The following is a 16,384-nucleotide window of genomic DNA, read 5'->3' on the forward strand; positions in this document are numbered from 1 at the left end:
ATGACCTCAGCTGTTGATGCGCCAAAAAAAAAAAAAAAAAAAAAAAAAAAAAAAAAAAAAAAAAAAAAAAAAAAAAAAATTTATTTACAACCTGTACATATACATATTACATCAAGTAAATGTGTTCTTAATTGAGTCAGGCACAGATTGTAGGCTGAATCCTGGAAGATCCAGCGCCACAATCGGGAAGGGAATGCTGAGAGGGGCCCCAGCCAATGCTGAGGTTGTAAGGAAGTTTAGGAATTGGTAAAAGGTCGCGGAGACAACGTCTTTTCAGGCGTCCTGGAGGACTGTCGGGATGGATGGGTTGTTGTGGATAAGATTTGTGCTGTGGGGATTAGGATGTATGGTTTAGGCTATTATGTAAATTAAGGAAGCCGAGAATGGATTAGGTCATTGACAAAAGAGGAAATTGTGGTCTGCATGGAGGGCTGAAATTGGATACATAATAAGGAGCGTTTGTCAATATGCCAAAGGACTTTAGATTGTGGATTTTTTGGATGCTGGAAGGTTTCGCAGAGCCCCACAGCTCAGCTTCGTAGGTCCAGATGGGTCTTAGTAGTGTCTTGTATAGAGTCTGTTTTTTCTGTACTTTCAAGGCTGATCTCCGCCCTAGCAGTCTTTGTAGTTGAGTCCGTATCGTCTATTGAGTTCTTGTCTTTTCAGTCCAGTGTGTGGGTTCCATGTAAGTCGACTGTCTAAATACAGTCCTAGGTAGCCAGCCGTACTTGTGTGGAGGTCGCTATTTCTCTGACAAGTAATGTTAATAAATTCTTTGTTGAACTTCCTTTGAGTTTTCTTTGCCACCCTTACAGAATACTATTCATTCTACGTTGCAAGCGAAGTTAAGGAGCAGTTTATTGATTAGAAATTTACTTTCTTATTTACACAATGAGCATCACAAAAACATTTACTACTTTGTAATTCCGGCATTTCCGCTATATAGCGTCCTGAAAATGAGGAAGCTGTTTTCAAGTGCCAGCAAAAGTTCTATAGAAATATGTTTCGGTCGGAAGTGGTGGTGTTATTTCTGTGCTAAATGCTTCCTTACATGCTTCTTCAAGTTCTCGCCCGCTACCGGAGAGAATTTTCCTCCATTCAAGAAGTGAGTAAACATGCGCTTGTATTGCTTCTCTCAATGTAGCGTGCTTTTATTTGAGACTCAAGTTAAAAGTTGAGTTAGTGTTGGAAAGTGTGGAGCTTAGAATAAGTTCGTAATCCTACTGGAAAATCTAAGTATACATTCACATGACTCTCTCTCTCCTCTCTCTCTCTCTCCTCTCAATCTCTCTCTCTCTCTCCTCTCTCTCTCCTCTCTCTCTCCTCTCTCTCTCTCTCCTCTCTCTCTCTCCTCTCTCTCTCTCTCTCCTCTCTCTCTCTCTCTCCTCTCTCTCTCTCTCTCCTCTCTCTCTCTCTCTCTCTCTCTCCTCTCTCTCTCTCTCCTCTCTCTCTCCTCTCTCTCTCTCTCTCCTCTCTCTCTCTCCTCTCTCTCTCTCTTTCTCTCTCTCTCTCTCCTCTCTCTCTCCTCTCTCTCTCTCCTCTCTCTCTCTCCTCTCTCTCTCTCCTCTCTCTCTCTCCTCTCTCTCTCTTTCTCTCTCTCTCTCTCCTCTCTCTCTCTCCTCTCTCTCTCTCTCTCTCTCCTCTCTCTCTCTCTCATTACCATTCTTAGGGCTTTCTTCAAACTAGGAAGTTTTACTCATTGTCAGCTGCAGTTTACATTTCCAGAACCATCTTTTCAATCTGTTTGGTCTTTATTTGCTTAAATGCTTAAAAATGAATAAAATATAAAAAAAAAATCACTCCCGAACAAATCTTTTCTTCAATTCTTAATGCTAGAAACATTTAATCCTTATGGAATATTTTATAATATCGCAAATTGGTAATCTCGTACAGCTTACTTAAAGTAGAACGTTAGAGGTAGCTCTAGCCTCCTTTTATTCCTTCAGATTAAGCATCAGCTTTCACTTCCACAAACTCCAGGACTTTCAGTTTATTCTTTCAGTTTTTCTTTCAGCAACAGCTTTCACTTACTCAACTCCAGGACTTTCACTTTATTCTTTCAGCATCAGCTTTCACTTACACAGCTCCAGGACTTTCACTTTATTCTTTCAGCATCAGCTTTCACTTTCAGAACTCCCGGACTTTCACTTTATTCTTTCAGCATCAGCTTTTGCTTCCACAAACTCCAGGACTTTCAGTTTATTCTTTCTGTTTATTCTTTCAGCAACAGCTTTCACTTACACAACTCCAAGACTTTCACTTTATTCTTTCAGCATCAGCTTTCACTTACACAGCTCCAGGACTTTCACTTTATTCTTTCAGCATCAGCTCTTGCTTCCTCAACTCCAGGACTTTCACTATATTCTTTCAGTTTTTTCTTTCAGCATCAGCTTTCACTTCCACAAACTCCAGGACTTTCAGTTTATTCTTTCAGCATCATCTCTTAAGGAATAGTCAATGAAAGGACAGATTCTAGCTTACTTCCGATTTTCTGGCAGTATAGCAAATACCTCAATTAAAGAACTGCAAGTAGTTCAAGCAACATTACGATACAGTAATTATTCCCAGCTCTTGCGATTCCAGGGGTTTGGTTAGCAGGATTAAGATTGTCGCTAGAGTCTCTGCTAGAGCTCAATTACACTATATTTACAATATATTTATATGTATGTATATAATCTAATATTTACTGAATAATAAATAGGTTTTGTATTTTCTATTGTTTCAGGTGAGTTTGTGGCTCGAATCATTAACCTAGACTAAGTCGAATGCCTATCCTAAGGTAGGTGAACATTTTTATACGAAGTAAGACAAATTAATAGTATCCTCTCCTCTGACTCAAGTTTGCCTCACAAATCTGAAGCGCACTAATACAAATGCCTATTTTTATTTCCTCGTCCAATCGGATTCTTTCAATTTTCTACTTAATTAGCCACTTAATTTGGCCCATTTCATTTTTTTAATTCACTGTAAAATCACATTTTCTTTTCTAGTAGCTGGCTTTATTCTTGAAAGATCTACCCTTTCTGCAACATCTCCGCTGCAGTAGTCGATTTCCAGTTCCAGTATTATCGAGAAAAAAAAGAAACCACTGACCTCTGAATGTAGTTAATGTCTCAGCCTCATCAGTTAAAAGATCAACTTATTGGTTCTTCTTTGAAATACCTTTCTGCTTCTAAATGACTGAGTACAGTAAACTGGTGCTCTTTGGCGCGTTAGGTTTTCGTGTTTTTTTGCTGGGCAGAATACAGTCTGTAATATCAGAATACATTCTGAAAATTAAGCTGTACACTTAAGTTATGAATACGAAGTATCGTTAAGTTTAATGAACCAACATCCTCCTTATAGCTTCCTTCGACTGCCCGCCCAAATAAGCCCAAATCCTTTTTTTTTTTGCAGCCTACAAAGAATCGATCTAATTTCCCCAATTATATTTTCAATTTATTCAAATTAGACTTATTAAGACATCTACTTGCCGGCCATTTTTTTTTTAGAAAGTAAACGAATCTATTGTAAGTATAATTTCTTAGTTGGTAAGACCTTGATTTAAATCGAAAACGTGATCTTACACAAAAAGAATGTTCCAGCTTCTTCTTATTTATCTAAATCTTTTTTTTCTTCTTTTTATTTTTATTCTGTTTTTATCTTTTAAAAGACCTCCATTAATCTTCTTAATGTTTCTTGAAGAATTTTTATTTTTATTTTTAGTTAATAACACGTATGTCTTGTTTTATAATACTAGCATTTTTCTAAGTTAAACAAAATTTGCTGGGTTGGTTATTTAGAAGAGTAGAAGAGAAATAAGACGAGAACTGTATGGGTATCAACTAAATTTTTTGTTTTTTGAACAAGTTTAAATTTTTGCTAGAGGCGAATTGCTTTTTTGCTTTTATGGGTATTTTAAAACCTAAGACCCCTCCTCGCAAGTTCGTAGTAATGCTTCCTTCTCCTGCACTACAACACAGGACAAGCTTTAAGTTTCCAAAGGTGCCTATATGACGTCACACAGTTCATAGAAAAGATAGTACCGGTAATGGAAGTTTGTTTGTTGCTAAGTTTGATTTAATCATCTAAGATTTCAAGTTTTTGAGATATTTCACGTTGACAAAGCACTAATACGCTAAGAATCCTTTTTTTTTTTTTTGTAATTCGAAGATCTGTAAACATTAACTTAAAGAAAATGTTAAGTAACCCCTATTTTAGCCAGACGAGGGTTAACGTCCAACTGCCGAATCAGAGTGCTCGTACTTTTTTCCCAGTGCGCTGCTGGACTTGATTTGAGGATCTTCTCCATTCTAAGTTCATAATCATACGTCATCAAAACTGTGACCTCACAAAACATGTTTCCCATTGAAAATTCATTGTCGCAAAGATTACGTGATTGTGCACCAATTAACGTACATCCCCCAAAAAATGTATGTAAATTATTATTTAATACTTAAGATTCAAGATTGGCGAGGAATCGGGGTCAAATAAAAAAAAAAAAAAAAACTCGTCTTCTTGCCAACGTTTCATACAAATATATTGTCCTCTTCAGGGCGTGGCTATGCGGGTTGGTTGAGTTATAGAAACTGTATTATTTAATGATAAATGTAGAATCGTTCTCTAAGAAGTATTTAGAGTTATAAGCGTCTTACCTCAATTAAAATTTTATACACAAAATGCGTACACAAACGAGTAGTATGTATTATCTACGTATTACTTTTCTTGGAACGGAACTACTTGAGTATGTGTGTTGATGGTTCTACCCTGTATAATATATACAGGAAGTCTGAGTATAAAGAATATCAACATGCCGGAAGTAAGACTGTACCCAAAACCTTTTTTTTGAGTTGTCTGTCTATCAAAGGAAAAGGGTCAATCACTTTCGTTCGTAACTTTGTCACAGGAAATGAAATCTCATCATGTTCAGCTGTTCGTTTACTACAAATTCCATGTGTCAAGGAAATAAGTAAATACCCAAAATTGGTATTGGTTTACTTAGTAAAATCAACAAACCCTACTAAAAGGGATGCCCGGGGAAAAGAATGGAAAACAAGATCAATATCATCATTTAAGTGAATAAATGGGAAACCTTCAGGACGTCCACGGGAAGACCACCATCTGAATGAATTACTAAACAAGGGAAAGTTTTTCTTAGAAAAATGGTTGTTTTTAAATATTTAAGCGTCCGCCAGAGATGCATTGAGTTCTACGGTGAAGAACGAGGCCAGAAATATGGAAGTTATTGACTTGTATGAATAATGGAAAATAGGAGGAAGTCACTGTAAAGTGGGCGGAAGTGGAAGATGGTCTGAGCGAAAAACTGTGGCCAAGATCACTTTGCAGTTTATGGCCCTCCATAATTTCTCATTCTCGAAGATCACTTCACTTTTCCTGTTCAAAGTTTTGTAGATTCTGGTGAGATTATTGCTCTTTGCGCGTGTTTTACTTATTGCGATTTTCACGCTTTTCCTCCCCCTCCCCAGTGAGAGGAAGAATTTCACTGGTTTTTCTATGAGTTTTCATTGGGAAGTACAGGTGTTTTGAGGTCAGACTCCTTTAGCCCAAGTATTAAGTGGTACAGACAAACTGGTCTTTACGTGAACTCTGTAGCTCAAATTTTTGGTCGTTTAAACTTTATATTTCGTTTAAGTACTGACTCAAAATCACTTGACTTGTGGTAGGGAAATTTTTGTAGGGAAATTTGTAAGGACACTTTTGAAGGAGAAGGAGGTAACGCTCCTTCGTGATGTACTAGCGACTTGTAAGGATGTATCTCTGTATAGAGCAGATTCTCTGAAAAGTTTTCCTGGAGCCGTGCTTTTTCTAAACTTCTTACTTTTCCCACCAGTCATTTTTGCGAAATATCTACTCTGGTACCCTCGTATTGGACAAACCAACGATTTTAACGCTGCCAATAAAGATAAAGAGATAATTACTCTGACATACGAGGGTGGTTTAAAAAGTTCTCGGAATCACCGCTAGATGTCTGTGCTAGAGCAACGAGGTTCCCGCGCAATAATCACACATCCTTTGTGAGTGAACACGTGGCGCGTCAGTCCTCTTGCTGCAGGAGAGTGGTAGTGACGACTCTTCGTTGTTGTTCCCGCGTAGTGATTTGTGACAATGGGAAAAAAACTGAGATTCGAGCAGTGATTAAGTACTTTGTAAAGAAAGGTATGTATATAGGCCACATACACGCTGGCCTCCCATTGGGACATTCTAACGTTTTCTGAGCCTATCTTGTCCATATAACTGTGCATGAGGCCAGTTTGAGGCTCGAGGCAAGGACCTTCCAGCTACTTCGGGTCATGAACCCCGACTGAACCCCCTGATGTGAGCTGCAGAAGCGTTGATGCTGGGCTATAAATAAGACCAGCTGAAGCATCTCTCGTTCTGACCATGGAGCTTCGCCACAAAGTCGTTAGAGATCACTCATTGGAGGCGCATGTTTTCCAAAAGATAGTAGACATCTCAGGACGGAAACGGGGTCCTTCGGGGAAAAACTGTATCATTAGTGACAATTTTCGATTAACCGATTTGATTAAAAATTGTCTTTAATGTCAAAAATAATGCATTTATAATCTAGCCCATAACCTTCTCCATACTTTTCTATTGTAAGTAAAATAGCCAAACAATACAAATCCGGATTAAGATCCATTTTATGTGATTCTGTAATGCTACCTGTAAATTCCAAATGTAATTTATGGACGTTTGTACTAATCCGCTGGGGGTGACATTGTGTCCTTTATGTAACGCGATATAACTGGAGATTATAATAATGCAATCCGTATTAACTGGTTTTGAACAAAGCTCAAAGCTCATCCGTGGATAGCAGAACTTTCTTTAAAGCTTCCCTCTCTGTATTAAGGCAAATTCTATTCTATTCGATTAGATGTATAAGCGTTATCATCATTATATATATACGGATATCCTTTGAACTGAGTCTTTGCTGGACCATCTATTGCTGAGTACAATTTGTTTTGTTGCCAATCTTTTAATTATCAATAAAAATGAAAAACTACTTTGGAATTGGCTCTCCCTCCACATTTCATTACTTCAGTCCTCATTGTTGGCAGCAGTGGCGTTGACGTTACTTGATCTTGGTGGTCCTCAAAATGTGTCACTTCCTGTGAAAAGTCAATATCGCAAATTTGACTCCGTCGCTTTACTTCTTGTTTTTTTCAGCCAATGAATTTTTTTTTAAAAATTCTGGCTTTACCTGGCTCCCCACTTGATCTGTTCAAGATGGTACAAAATTGGATGGCCAATTTCTTTTGAGAGGAACTTAGCGAAGTCTTACGTCACTGTTGAAACATTTTCCCCAGTGATAAGAAGTGCCTACGGTACTTCCTACTAATTAGTCCGTACTTAAAAATTATTTTGCCAAACGCGTCCAATTGGGCGCGATAAGGGTCGATATTTTTCTAGATTTTCATATCTGAAGAAAAAATTATTTTCAGATTGATGCTTAAATTCAACGTGTTAATCTATATTTAACGTTAATTAATTTTAATTTCTTTGTACGTGATTCTGCATAATTTCTTAGGAATTGACTTTTAAATGTCATGTTTTGACAGGTCAAAGTTCAACTACTTTATGTTTCAACTGTTTAATATAATTAAAGTAAATTCTCAAGCTTTTCTAAACGGTTGTGCTTTAGGTTAAAATATATACTGTATATGTACAGATGAAGAAAATGTAAATTCTAATCAACTAACTCACGAACTGTTGGTTTTTTAGTTTAGAAAAGTTAACATCAAAAATATAGGAATGAAAATTAGCGCTACTAGACTGTGAGAAAACTTTTGAAGAAGCAAATTGGCTTCAGATTTTAGTCAAGTTTACTGAAGTAAAGAAATTACTTTGGTAATTTACAGCCAATCAAAACGATAAATCTGTTGATACGAGATCTGTCGGAATTAGCAAACTTTGATAACAAGTTAAATTAAAGTAGTTACTGACTCTTTATATTATTATAAAGGTAAACAGTAAATTCGTTTGATTTAATTTTAATTCACAAGATATTGACATTCATTAGCTTATTTGATTCCGCTTTTATTGGTATTAGTAAGTGGTGATTGTTCTTGGATGAGGCGGTAGGGTTTTGGGCTAATAAAAAAAAAAAGCCAGGAACTCGTGCGTTACAGGAAAATTTAACTACATCTTCCGGAAGGAGAGGGTATCCATTCAGGGGAATGTTACTTCTGGTTATGTAATAACTTCCTTTTTATCCAAAGATTATTTACCAATTAAAAAATGTGGTCGTAGCACTCATATTTATCGTACCCTGACATTGTGAGAGAGCAAATGAAGTCAAAATCTCTACGCTAATCTGTTTAATCTACCTATGATAATGGATGAAAATTCGACGAATTATTAATACCAACGTCACTAAATAGGTTACGTAGAATTTCTTCCTTTGTGGGATATCCTTGCTGGCGATAACGTCCGAATGGACAGACTTGCGAAATTCGTAACAACAGTGATTTTTGGCTTTTTAACTTATTATTTTCTGCTATTTTTTTGATATACTATAATATATCAAAAAAATGAAAAATGTTGAAAGAGATACAATTTATTACATGTAACCTATCAAAAAAAAAACATTTTTATTGGAAGGGGCGTGTTCTCCATGATATGGGCGTAGCCATGTTTCTGTTCCTACTTTTTGATTGGTCTTATCTCCACGCCTAGATACCACACCTTCAATATTCACTTTGATTGGACAATTATTTATCCCTAATTATTTATATGAAAACTATAATTTAAATTATATTTAACAGTTTTTTTTTCCTCCAACAGGTGTTTGATGAATTATCAAATAATGCAGTTAAAAGTCTTTCAAGCAGACGGCTTTGCCATTGCTTTATTTATTTTTTAAATCTACTTTGGCTATGTATATATATGATTTCTCAATAAAATAATAATAATAAAAAAAAAAAGTCTTAAAGTTCCTAAAAATAAAACTTGTTTCTTACATAATAGTTTTGTGTCTTATCCTGCTACTAAAGTAAAAAAAAAAAGAAGAGAGAAATTTTGGATGATTGATTGGTTATTGATGACCAATAACTATTCAGGGACTTTAATTTTATTGGGCAGTTATTTCTAAGAACGGCCATTTGGAAGAACTGTTCTCAAGTTAACGGCACCTGAGTGTGTGTATGTCAGAAAGGGAAGTAAATACGTCTAAAATATTCAGAGTTTTGTAGAAAATGCAGAAGAAGAATATGAAGCCGATTGTGGAGGTTAACAATCGTGTGAGTGTCCTCAATAAAGTAGATACTGGAATATTTTTCCAGCGTAGCTGAGCTAGTAATCCTTTCGTTGTGAAGAAGAGATAAACATATTTGGCGTTTTCTTTGATTGAGTATTTTCTTTTGTAGAAGATGGAATAAAAAGATAAAGGAACAGAGTTCTTCATGCCCCTGGAAGTTGTAAGCAAGACATTATTAAGTATTACAGAGTTTGATCTATGCCTTTTTTGTATAAAAAAAAAGATGGCTACAGGGAATCGAAAAGAAGATAAAAGCAGAGGATATATTTGTTTGCTGTCGAAGAGAGGGAGAAGCTGGCAAGATGTTTGATAAGATCGCATGCAAAGATAATGCCAGGAAATAAAGACCAGCTTTTTCTCAACAGGAGCTGAACTAAAGCTGCTGCCAAAAACTGCTGCTATGGCGTCATCCAAGCACCCCAATACTCACCAAATCATACCTGTTAAGAAATTCTTACATTAGCAAGCCAGCTTTCTTTGCATGTGATATATGTATATACACGCCAGTATTTTCCTCCGCAAGCTGGCTGCGCGAGTCTGAACATGTGTGAGGTAAGGCCGCCCCGGATATAATATAAAGTCTTCAAAGCTCCAGACATCAATATATATGTGTATAACAGGCATTCTGTGTCTATCTTTGGCGCACACACACACATAACCTACTTTAGTTGCTACAAGATGTAGACGCAGCAGCGTACTTTCTTGTCTACGTACTGGGGGTGTTCGAGTGTGTGGTCTGAAAACCGGAAATAACTTCTATACTGCGTGATATCGTACGCTAGCGGAGGATGACTAAGTTTGTGAAGAGGGAAACTTCCCTGAGGACCCCTTCACAGATTTTCCTAACATAACCTTTCAAATACAATTGGTCGAACTTTCAAAAAAAAAAAAAAAAAATAATAGAGCCATTTTTGTTCAAAGCTCGCAAAACTGGTTAACAGCTGCAATAGAGTGGCACTTTTGGTTGGCAACTTTCCCCCAAAAAGCTCAGTATTCGAAGCGACAACTGTACAAAAATGAAATGACAAGTTCTTTGTAGATATTCCCATTAACACACTGACTGAGCATGCGCTTAAAAAAAAAAGTTCACCTGAACCGGAAACTGATATTTCTAAAGCTTAATTAAGAAAAATTGACTCCAAAGCAGTAGTTCCTGTTTACAGTCAGTAAGGGGAAATAAAACAGTGTTGTTTCGATACTAGAAATTACGAAATTACGGAATTAGATAACAACAAACGTCTAACGGAAAGTTATTCGTGAGCTTTCATTGTCCGTGAACGTTTTGAACAGATCTCCTAACTGCAACAATAGTTATCTTTCCGGTTACCATAGTGCTCTTTTGACCATCATTTTACTATTATTTAGTTGGTAAATACATAGTTTATAAACTATCAAAATTACTTTACCTGAACTAATTTGAGATATTTTTTTAAAGTACGGTACAAATCATTCCATATAATAATAGTTCGTTCACAACAATAGTTTTTAACTATTGTTTACAGTTGTAACTATTTATCTAGTGTAACAAAGTAAGTGGCAGTGGAGAATTCAGAATTTCCGTTTTTTGTAATTCACAAAGCTATTTAATGAAAGTATTGAGGTCATAATAGGATCTCTGAATAAATGGTTTTTGAAAAAAAAAAACTGGTCTTTCTCTGCTTTTGGTAAAAAAATAGTAAAGTAATCGCCTATTTTTTGAGGCTGGGCTTAACGTCCAACTACCATTTAGGTGTGGTGGACGGAGGCGACTAGCAAACATACTTTACTGTAAATTTCTCAAATTAAACCATTAAATAAAATCCAAGGCCTAGACTAGTACCGCAATACACCTTAGCTTTGCGGGTCTAGCCTATAACCGCCTAACAAACATACTTTACTATAAATTTCTCATATTAACCATTAAATAAAATCCAAGGGCTAGACTAGTACCGCAATACATTTTAGCTTTGCGGGTCTAGTCTATAACCGACCAGCAAACATTCTTTACTGTAAATTTCTTTTATTAACCATTAAATAAAATCCAAGGCCTAAGACCGGGAATCGAACCCAATACCACAATAGACATTAGCTTTACAGGTCTCGCCTCTAACCGCTCGGCTACCGTGGCGCCTTTAGTATATTGTACGGTTCTGAAATGTGGTTAATGTTAAGTACTCTAACCAGCATACCGAATCCGCTGGAGATGTCCTGATATATTGATATACTGATAAGTACAACGAAAGTGCTCACTTACGTTTGGGTTTTCGGTAATACTCTAGACAGTTACTCCAAAGAGGTTTTATTTAAAAATCTATGTTAGGGCCATCTATCAGTTTGGTGGTAAAAGGAGATCGTGCAAATGATCATAATCAGAGTTTGGTACAGCTAAAGAGTTTTCTACTCTTAAAGTTGACCATAGAATTAATGGAGCCGAGTATCTTAAACTGAGACCATAAATGTTCAGTTCCCTTAGATTTTTATATAGCCTTCCATAGTAAATAGTAAATAGTAAATAGGTGTGTATTTGAGAATTTTATGTACATTTTAGTTCTGTATCTAGTAAGATCGTTGGAAACTTGTTCCAACTAGATATTTAGCTAACTACACTTCTTTTATAACCTTTTTTTCTAACCTCAACAGAAAACTAATACCATGGGAAGGCTAATTTTTGGCTGCTGGTAATTTGCGGAAACTAGACTGAACTTTAAATGAAAGGTGCCTCATCAAGTGTGATAAACTGTTTTCCACTTTGATGACCCCCAGTTTGTGATTGGAGTGGAAAATAGAGTATTCGGGAAAATTTCCAGTTTGAAATAAATCTCTGCTCCTGAAGTGGCTCTTTACAGTCATAGCTTTTACTAAGTTTCGATTATCTTAGGATGCTGTAAGAGGAGGGACTATGTTGCTGTTAGTTTTATCGGTAAACATGTACAATAGATAGCGAGCGTGTAGTACAGCCTTGATACTTGGTCCAAGGAGGTGAAACACCGAGTTTGAGCTCACTTTTTGGCTTCGAGTTACTTAGTTCCCACACAGATATCATTTTGTTGGAAGCTCTCTTTTTCCAACTTAGAAGATCTTAAAGCCTATATATCCAGAAGTAATTTCAAAAGTTTTGGGCCGATTACAAGGGTTCCAGTTAGTGAGTGAAAGTAAGTAAAACATCACAACTTGATAATAAATCGAGTGTGATTCAGCTGGCTTCACTTTATGTGAGGCACGAAGCACGTTTCCCCCTGCCGTGAGTGGTGATGCGCGTGAAACGGGTAACTTATTCCTCCAGGTAGATTCAGGAGTGGTGCTGCAGTGTGTGTGCGATGGTGTGGGCAGAATTGATGAGCACGATGATGTCTCTGACAGATGGCCATCATTTCTCTTCACTTCTCTGTTCTCTTTCTATCTATCTCTCTCTTCTTTTACTCTGGTCCTCCACATCTCTTCTGTTCTCCAGACTCTCCAGACTATCTCCTGGAAATATCTTCTCTCTCTTGTCAAAAGTCAAGCAATTACGGAGGCACTGTTCTGTGTATTTGTGTCTGTCTGCCTATGAGAAAGTCAACTCCCCCATCTTCAAAAATCTGTGTCGGCAATAAGTTTCCACACTTCTTGGATGATTTAGATAGATCTCTAAGAGGGTACGTGCCCCCAAGTGCGCGCTGGTATGTATGTGTTTGTGAATACGTACATAGGCGAGCTTTTGGTACGTGCTTTACACAAATATTGCGACGCAAGATAAAAAAGGCTTTTCTCTAAAGTATCATATTATATTAGAAAACTGATTTTCTAAGAAAGTGATGAAATATGGAGGCGAAGGAAGCATATTTTGGAGATTTCCTGTATGTATATATAGATACATATAAAAGTTCAAAATCTTTCAAAAAGTGAGAAAGTAGTTAATGATTGGAAGCTTCAAGCATTCAGGCACAAAGTTCACGAGATTATTCGAACTTTAAACTTTCGATTGCTTTTGCACCTCTCATTCGGCTATGTCTGCAGTTTAACCTTAGTTTAAATTCTGAAGTGGTTCGCCAGTTACTTTAAGCTAACGCAACCCCTAAGAAAATCCATTTTCACATTCACTAGTTAGAAAACCAGCTTGTTTTTTATTAGACTTCAGATAGAGTAGGGTGCTAAAATTTCGAGTTTGCTGAGGAAATTCAGCACGGGAAAATATGAAAAATAGATTAAGGGAAAGTCGTAGCAGTGTTTCAAAACAGATTTCGTTTGATGGCTGAAACGATATTATTCAATGGCTTTGTTCTGTTGATGGCTGGAACGAGTTATTCAATGACATTGTTATTGTGATGGCTGAAACGAGTTATTCAATGGTTTTGTTCTGTTGATGGCTGAAACGAGTATTCAATGGTTTTGTTCTGTTGATGGCTGAAACGAGTTATTCAATGTTTTTTTTTCTGTTGATGACTGAAACGAGTTATTCAATGGCTTTGTTCATGTGATGGCTGAAACGAGTTATTCAATGGCTTTGACTGAAACGAATTATTCAATGGCTTTGTTCTTGTAATGGCTGAAACGAGCTATTCATTGGCTTTCTTCTGTTGATGGCTGAAACGAATTATTCAATGGCTTTGTTCTGTTCAAGTCAGACAGCATTTCCATTTTCTGGGTTCTTACGTTAGATTTTATTAACTATTTATCAATCAACTTAGCCAGAGAGGGTTTCTAGTTGAAACAAAATGCAATCTTGGGCACAGAGGTTGTAAATCCAACATTCCCTTTACAACATGTACACCTTTTATGTTCTATGAAAGTAGATGTAAAGGATAACCCAGTGGATATCTAGATTTGTTCTTCTCCCGAAGAAGGGGCAGTTGAAGTTTCCCAGGGAGTTATTAGGGTTGTTGTAGGACAGTCTTGTGGCCAAGATGAAAGACAATAAGTAGGATGCTGCTACCGGGAATTTGAAGGAAGAAATACAGCTCATAAAGAATTGAGGAGTCTGTGCGGAATTATTAACAGCCATCTTGGAAGGGGGGAATTTATATTGTTGTTGTTGGGGTGGGCTTGGCTAGCCCGAGTAGCGAACGGAGTTGAGTAAAGTAAAGAAAAGTGTAGGCTACTCCCTGAACTAGTAAAACGACTAACTGTGCTGGTCCCCACTGTGTCTCCTTGGTGTTTTGCCACCAATCTACCCAGGACTAGGTAAAAGAAGAAGGAAATTCCCTTATTATTGTGAGAGAGAAGGCGGCCATGCCAGGGACTTCCATTTATTGGATTAGATGTTTCCATCTGCCAACAATGAAGGAAAATAAATGGAACACACACCCAGCATTAAATTCCCTAAAGGGGTCTCTGTCGGAAAATATTTATACGATGATACAACAATTATAGATTTCCTACTTTTCTTTTGGCTGTTTTTCAATTTCATTAAAAGCAATCAACTTTTCTTTTGCTCGTAACGTTCTTTTTAATTTAATTACTATTTTATTAAAAAAAAATAAATAATTAGAGTTTGAAACATTATTGGGGTTTATCCTGCTCCTAATAACAAACAGGAAGTCGGTGATCGTATGAAATTTTCTTCTTTAATATTTGGAGGAATAGGCTAGGTTGGACTAGCAAAGTAGCGTAGTTTGTGGAGGGAAGATAAATAATTAAATAAATAAATAAAATAAAAATAGCCTTTATTAATTCCAATATAAATAAACCAATTACATGATAAATTTCACTGTTATAAATTTAAATAACAAGATTAATAACGGAAAAGAAAAGAAGGTTTGCACTTAACTTAATTAAATAATTAATAATAAACTAATACACAAATACTATTAATTATAACTAATAAAAATAATTTAAATAAAACATAAGTTTAATGCTTGGATTTTGGAATTAGGCCCATTTCTGGGCAAAGGCCTCTCCCATTGTGGCCCACTCCTCTCTAGACTTTGCTTTTCTACTGAAGTTAATGCCCGCTACTCCTTTCAGTTCATCGCACCACCCCTCTTCTCCATCTTCTTCTTTTCCTGCCTTTAAGGACACCATTCCACGCAAGTTCTTCATCCACCTTTCATCTTCAAATCTGCACAGATGACCAGCCCATTTCACTTTTTTTACCTGTCATTACCACATCTGTGAGACAAAAGTCTTTCTTCTAATCACCGTTGCACGGACTCTTTTTCCTTCTCTTTCACACCTAGGATGCTCCTCTCCATAGCACGTTGTGTACTACGTAGACGTTGTTTTTTTTTTCTCTCTCGTCAAAGACCTAGTCTGAGCAACATATAGAAGGCAGGGAGTTATACAACTATTAAACACTTGCTTTCTTATTTCCATACTTAATGGGGCTTTTAAGACGTGTTTAAGTGACCAGAATTTTCTCCAACTAATGGAGATTCTCTTATTCACCTCCTGCGTGGTTCTATTTTTTTATAAGAAATAGTTTGCCCAAAGTAAATACTTTCGAACACCCACTTGATTTCTCCTCCATTCATTGTTATGGCCGATTCTGGTCCGTTTGTCGGTAGTTTAGTCTTTTGGGCGTTTATACTTAAACCTGCTTTTGACACCTGCTTAAGGAGGTCCTCGACCATATTTGACAATTCCTCTGCAAACAGAACTACATCGTCAGCAAACCGTAGATTATTCAGTTTTCTGCCATTGATTTTTACACCTAAATTCTCCCAATTTAGCTCTCTAAATACTTGTTCCAGTACTGCATTAAAAATATTGGGAGATAAGGGATCTCAGGGAAGATAAAAAGGGAACCTTAATTATAAAGAATTGAAAAAGCCTTATTGAACCCATAATTGTTCACAACATCAGTAAGTTTTCTCATCTTTACTCTCATTGTGAGCTAGCGTCTGTAATTGTTGTGTATCATCGCAGTTCAATTAAGTTAAATTAAAAGTCTGGGCTTAAATGTTGAGGTATCCTTTTAATACGAGTATATATCGTAGTTAAACATGGACTTTGGATGAACATTTTACCATCACCAATGAATGATTATTTTACAAAACAAACTAAATTACATTTGCGTAAAGTAATTTATTACTTTTACAATTACAGTGACAACAAATAGCTTTTTGACTTTATACTGGGGTAAATGAACACAAACTTGCACAACTTTCATGCTCTTCAAACTCTTTACAGAGACTTTGTGTGTAGGTGTGTGTGTGTGTGTGTGTGTGTGTG

The 16,384-nt window shown here is 36.5% G+C and overlaps 1 protein-coding gene and 1 long non-coding RNA gene across 6 annotated transcripts in view; both read left to right on the forward strand.

Moving 5' to 3' along the window:
• Positions 1-16,384, forward strand: part of ome (dipeptidyl peptidase 4 omega) — a 742,318-nt gene that overhangs the window by 553,311 nt on the left and 172,623 nt on the right. The gene's annotated exons all lie outside the window — the stretch shown is intronic.
• Positions 1,472-15,272, forward strand: LOC141455378 (uncharacterized). The gene is made up of 2 exons (XR_012459237.1): positions 1,472-6,156; positions 8,785-15,272. It is a non-coding gene; the product is annotated as an uncharacterized lncRNA (long non-coding RNA).

This window comes from Rhodnius prolixus, unplaced genomic scaffold, assembly GCF_049639745.1.
Source record: "Rhodnius prolixus isolate KJV_2025 unplaced genomic scaffold, Rpr scaffold_4, whole genome shotgun sequence".
In the NCBI taxonomy this organism is placed as follows: domain Eukaryota; kingdom Metazoa; phylum Arthropoda; class Insecta; order Hemiptera; family Reduviidae; genus Rhodnius; species Rhodnius prolixus.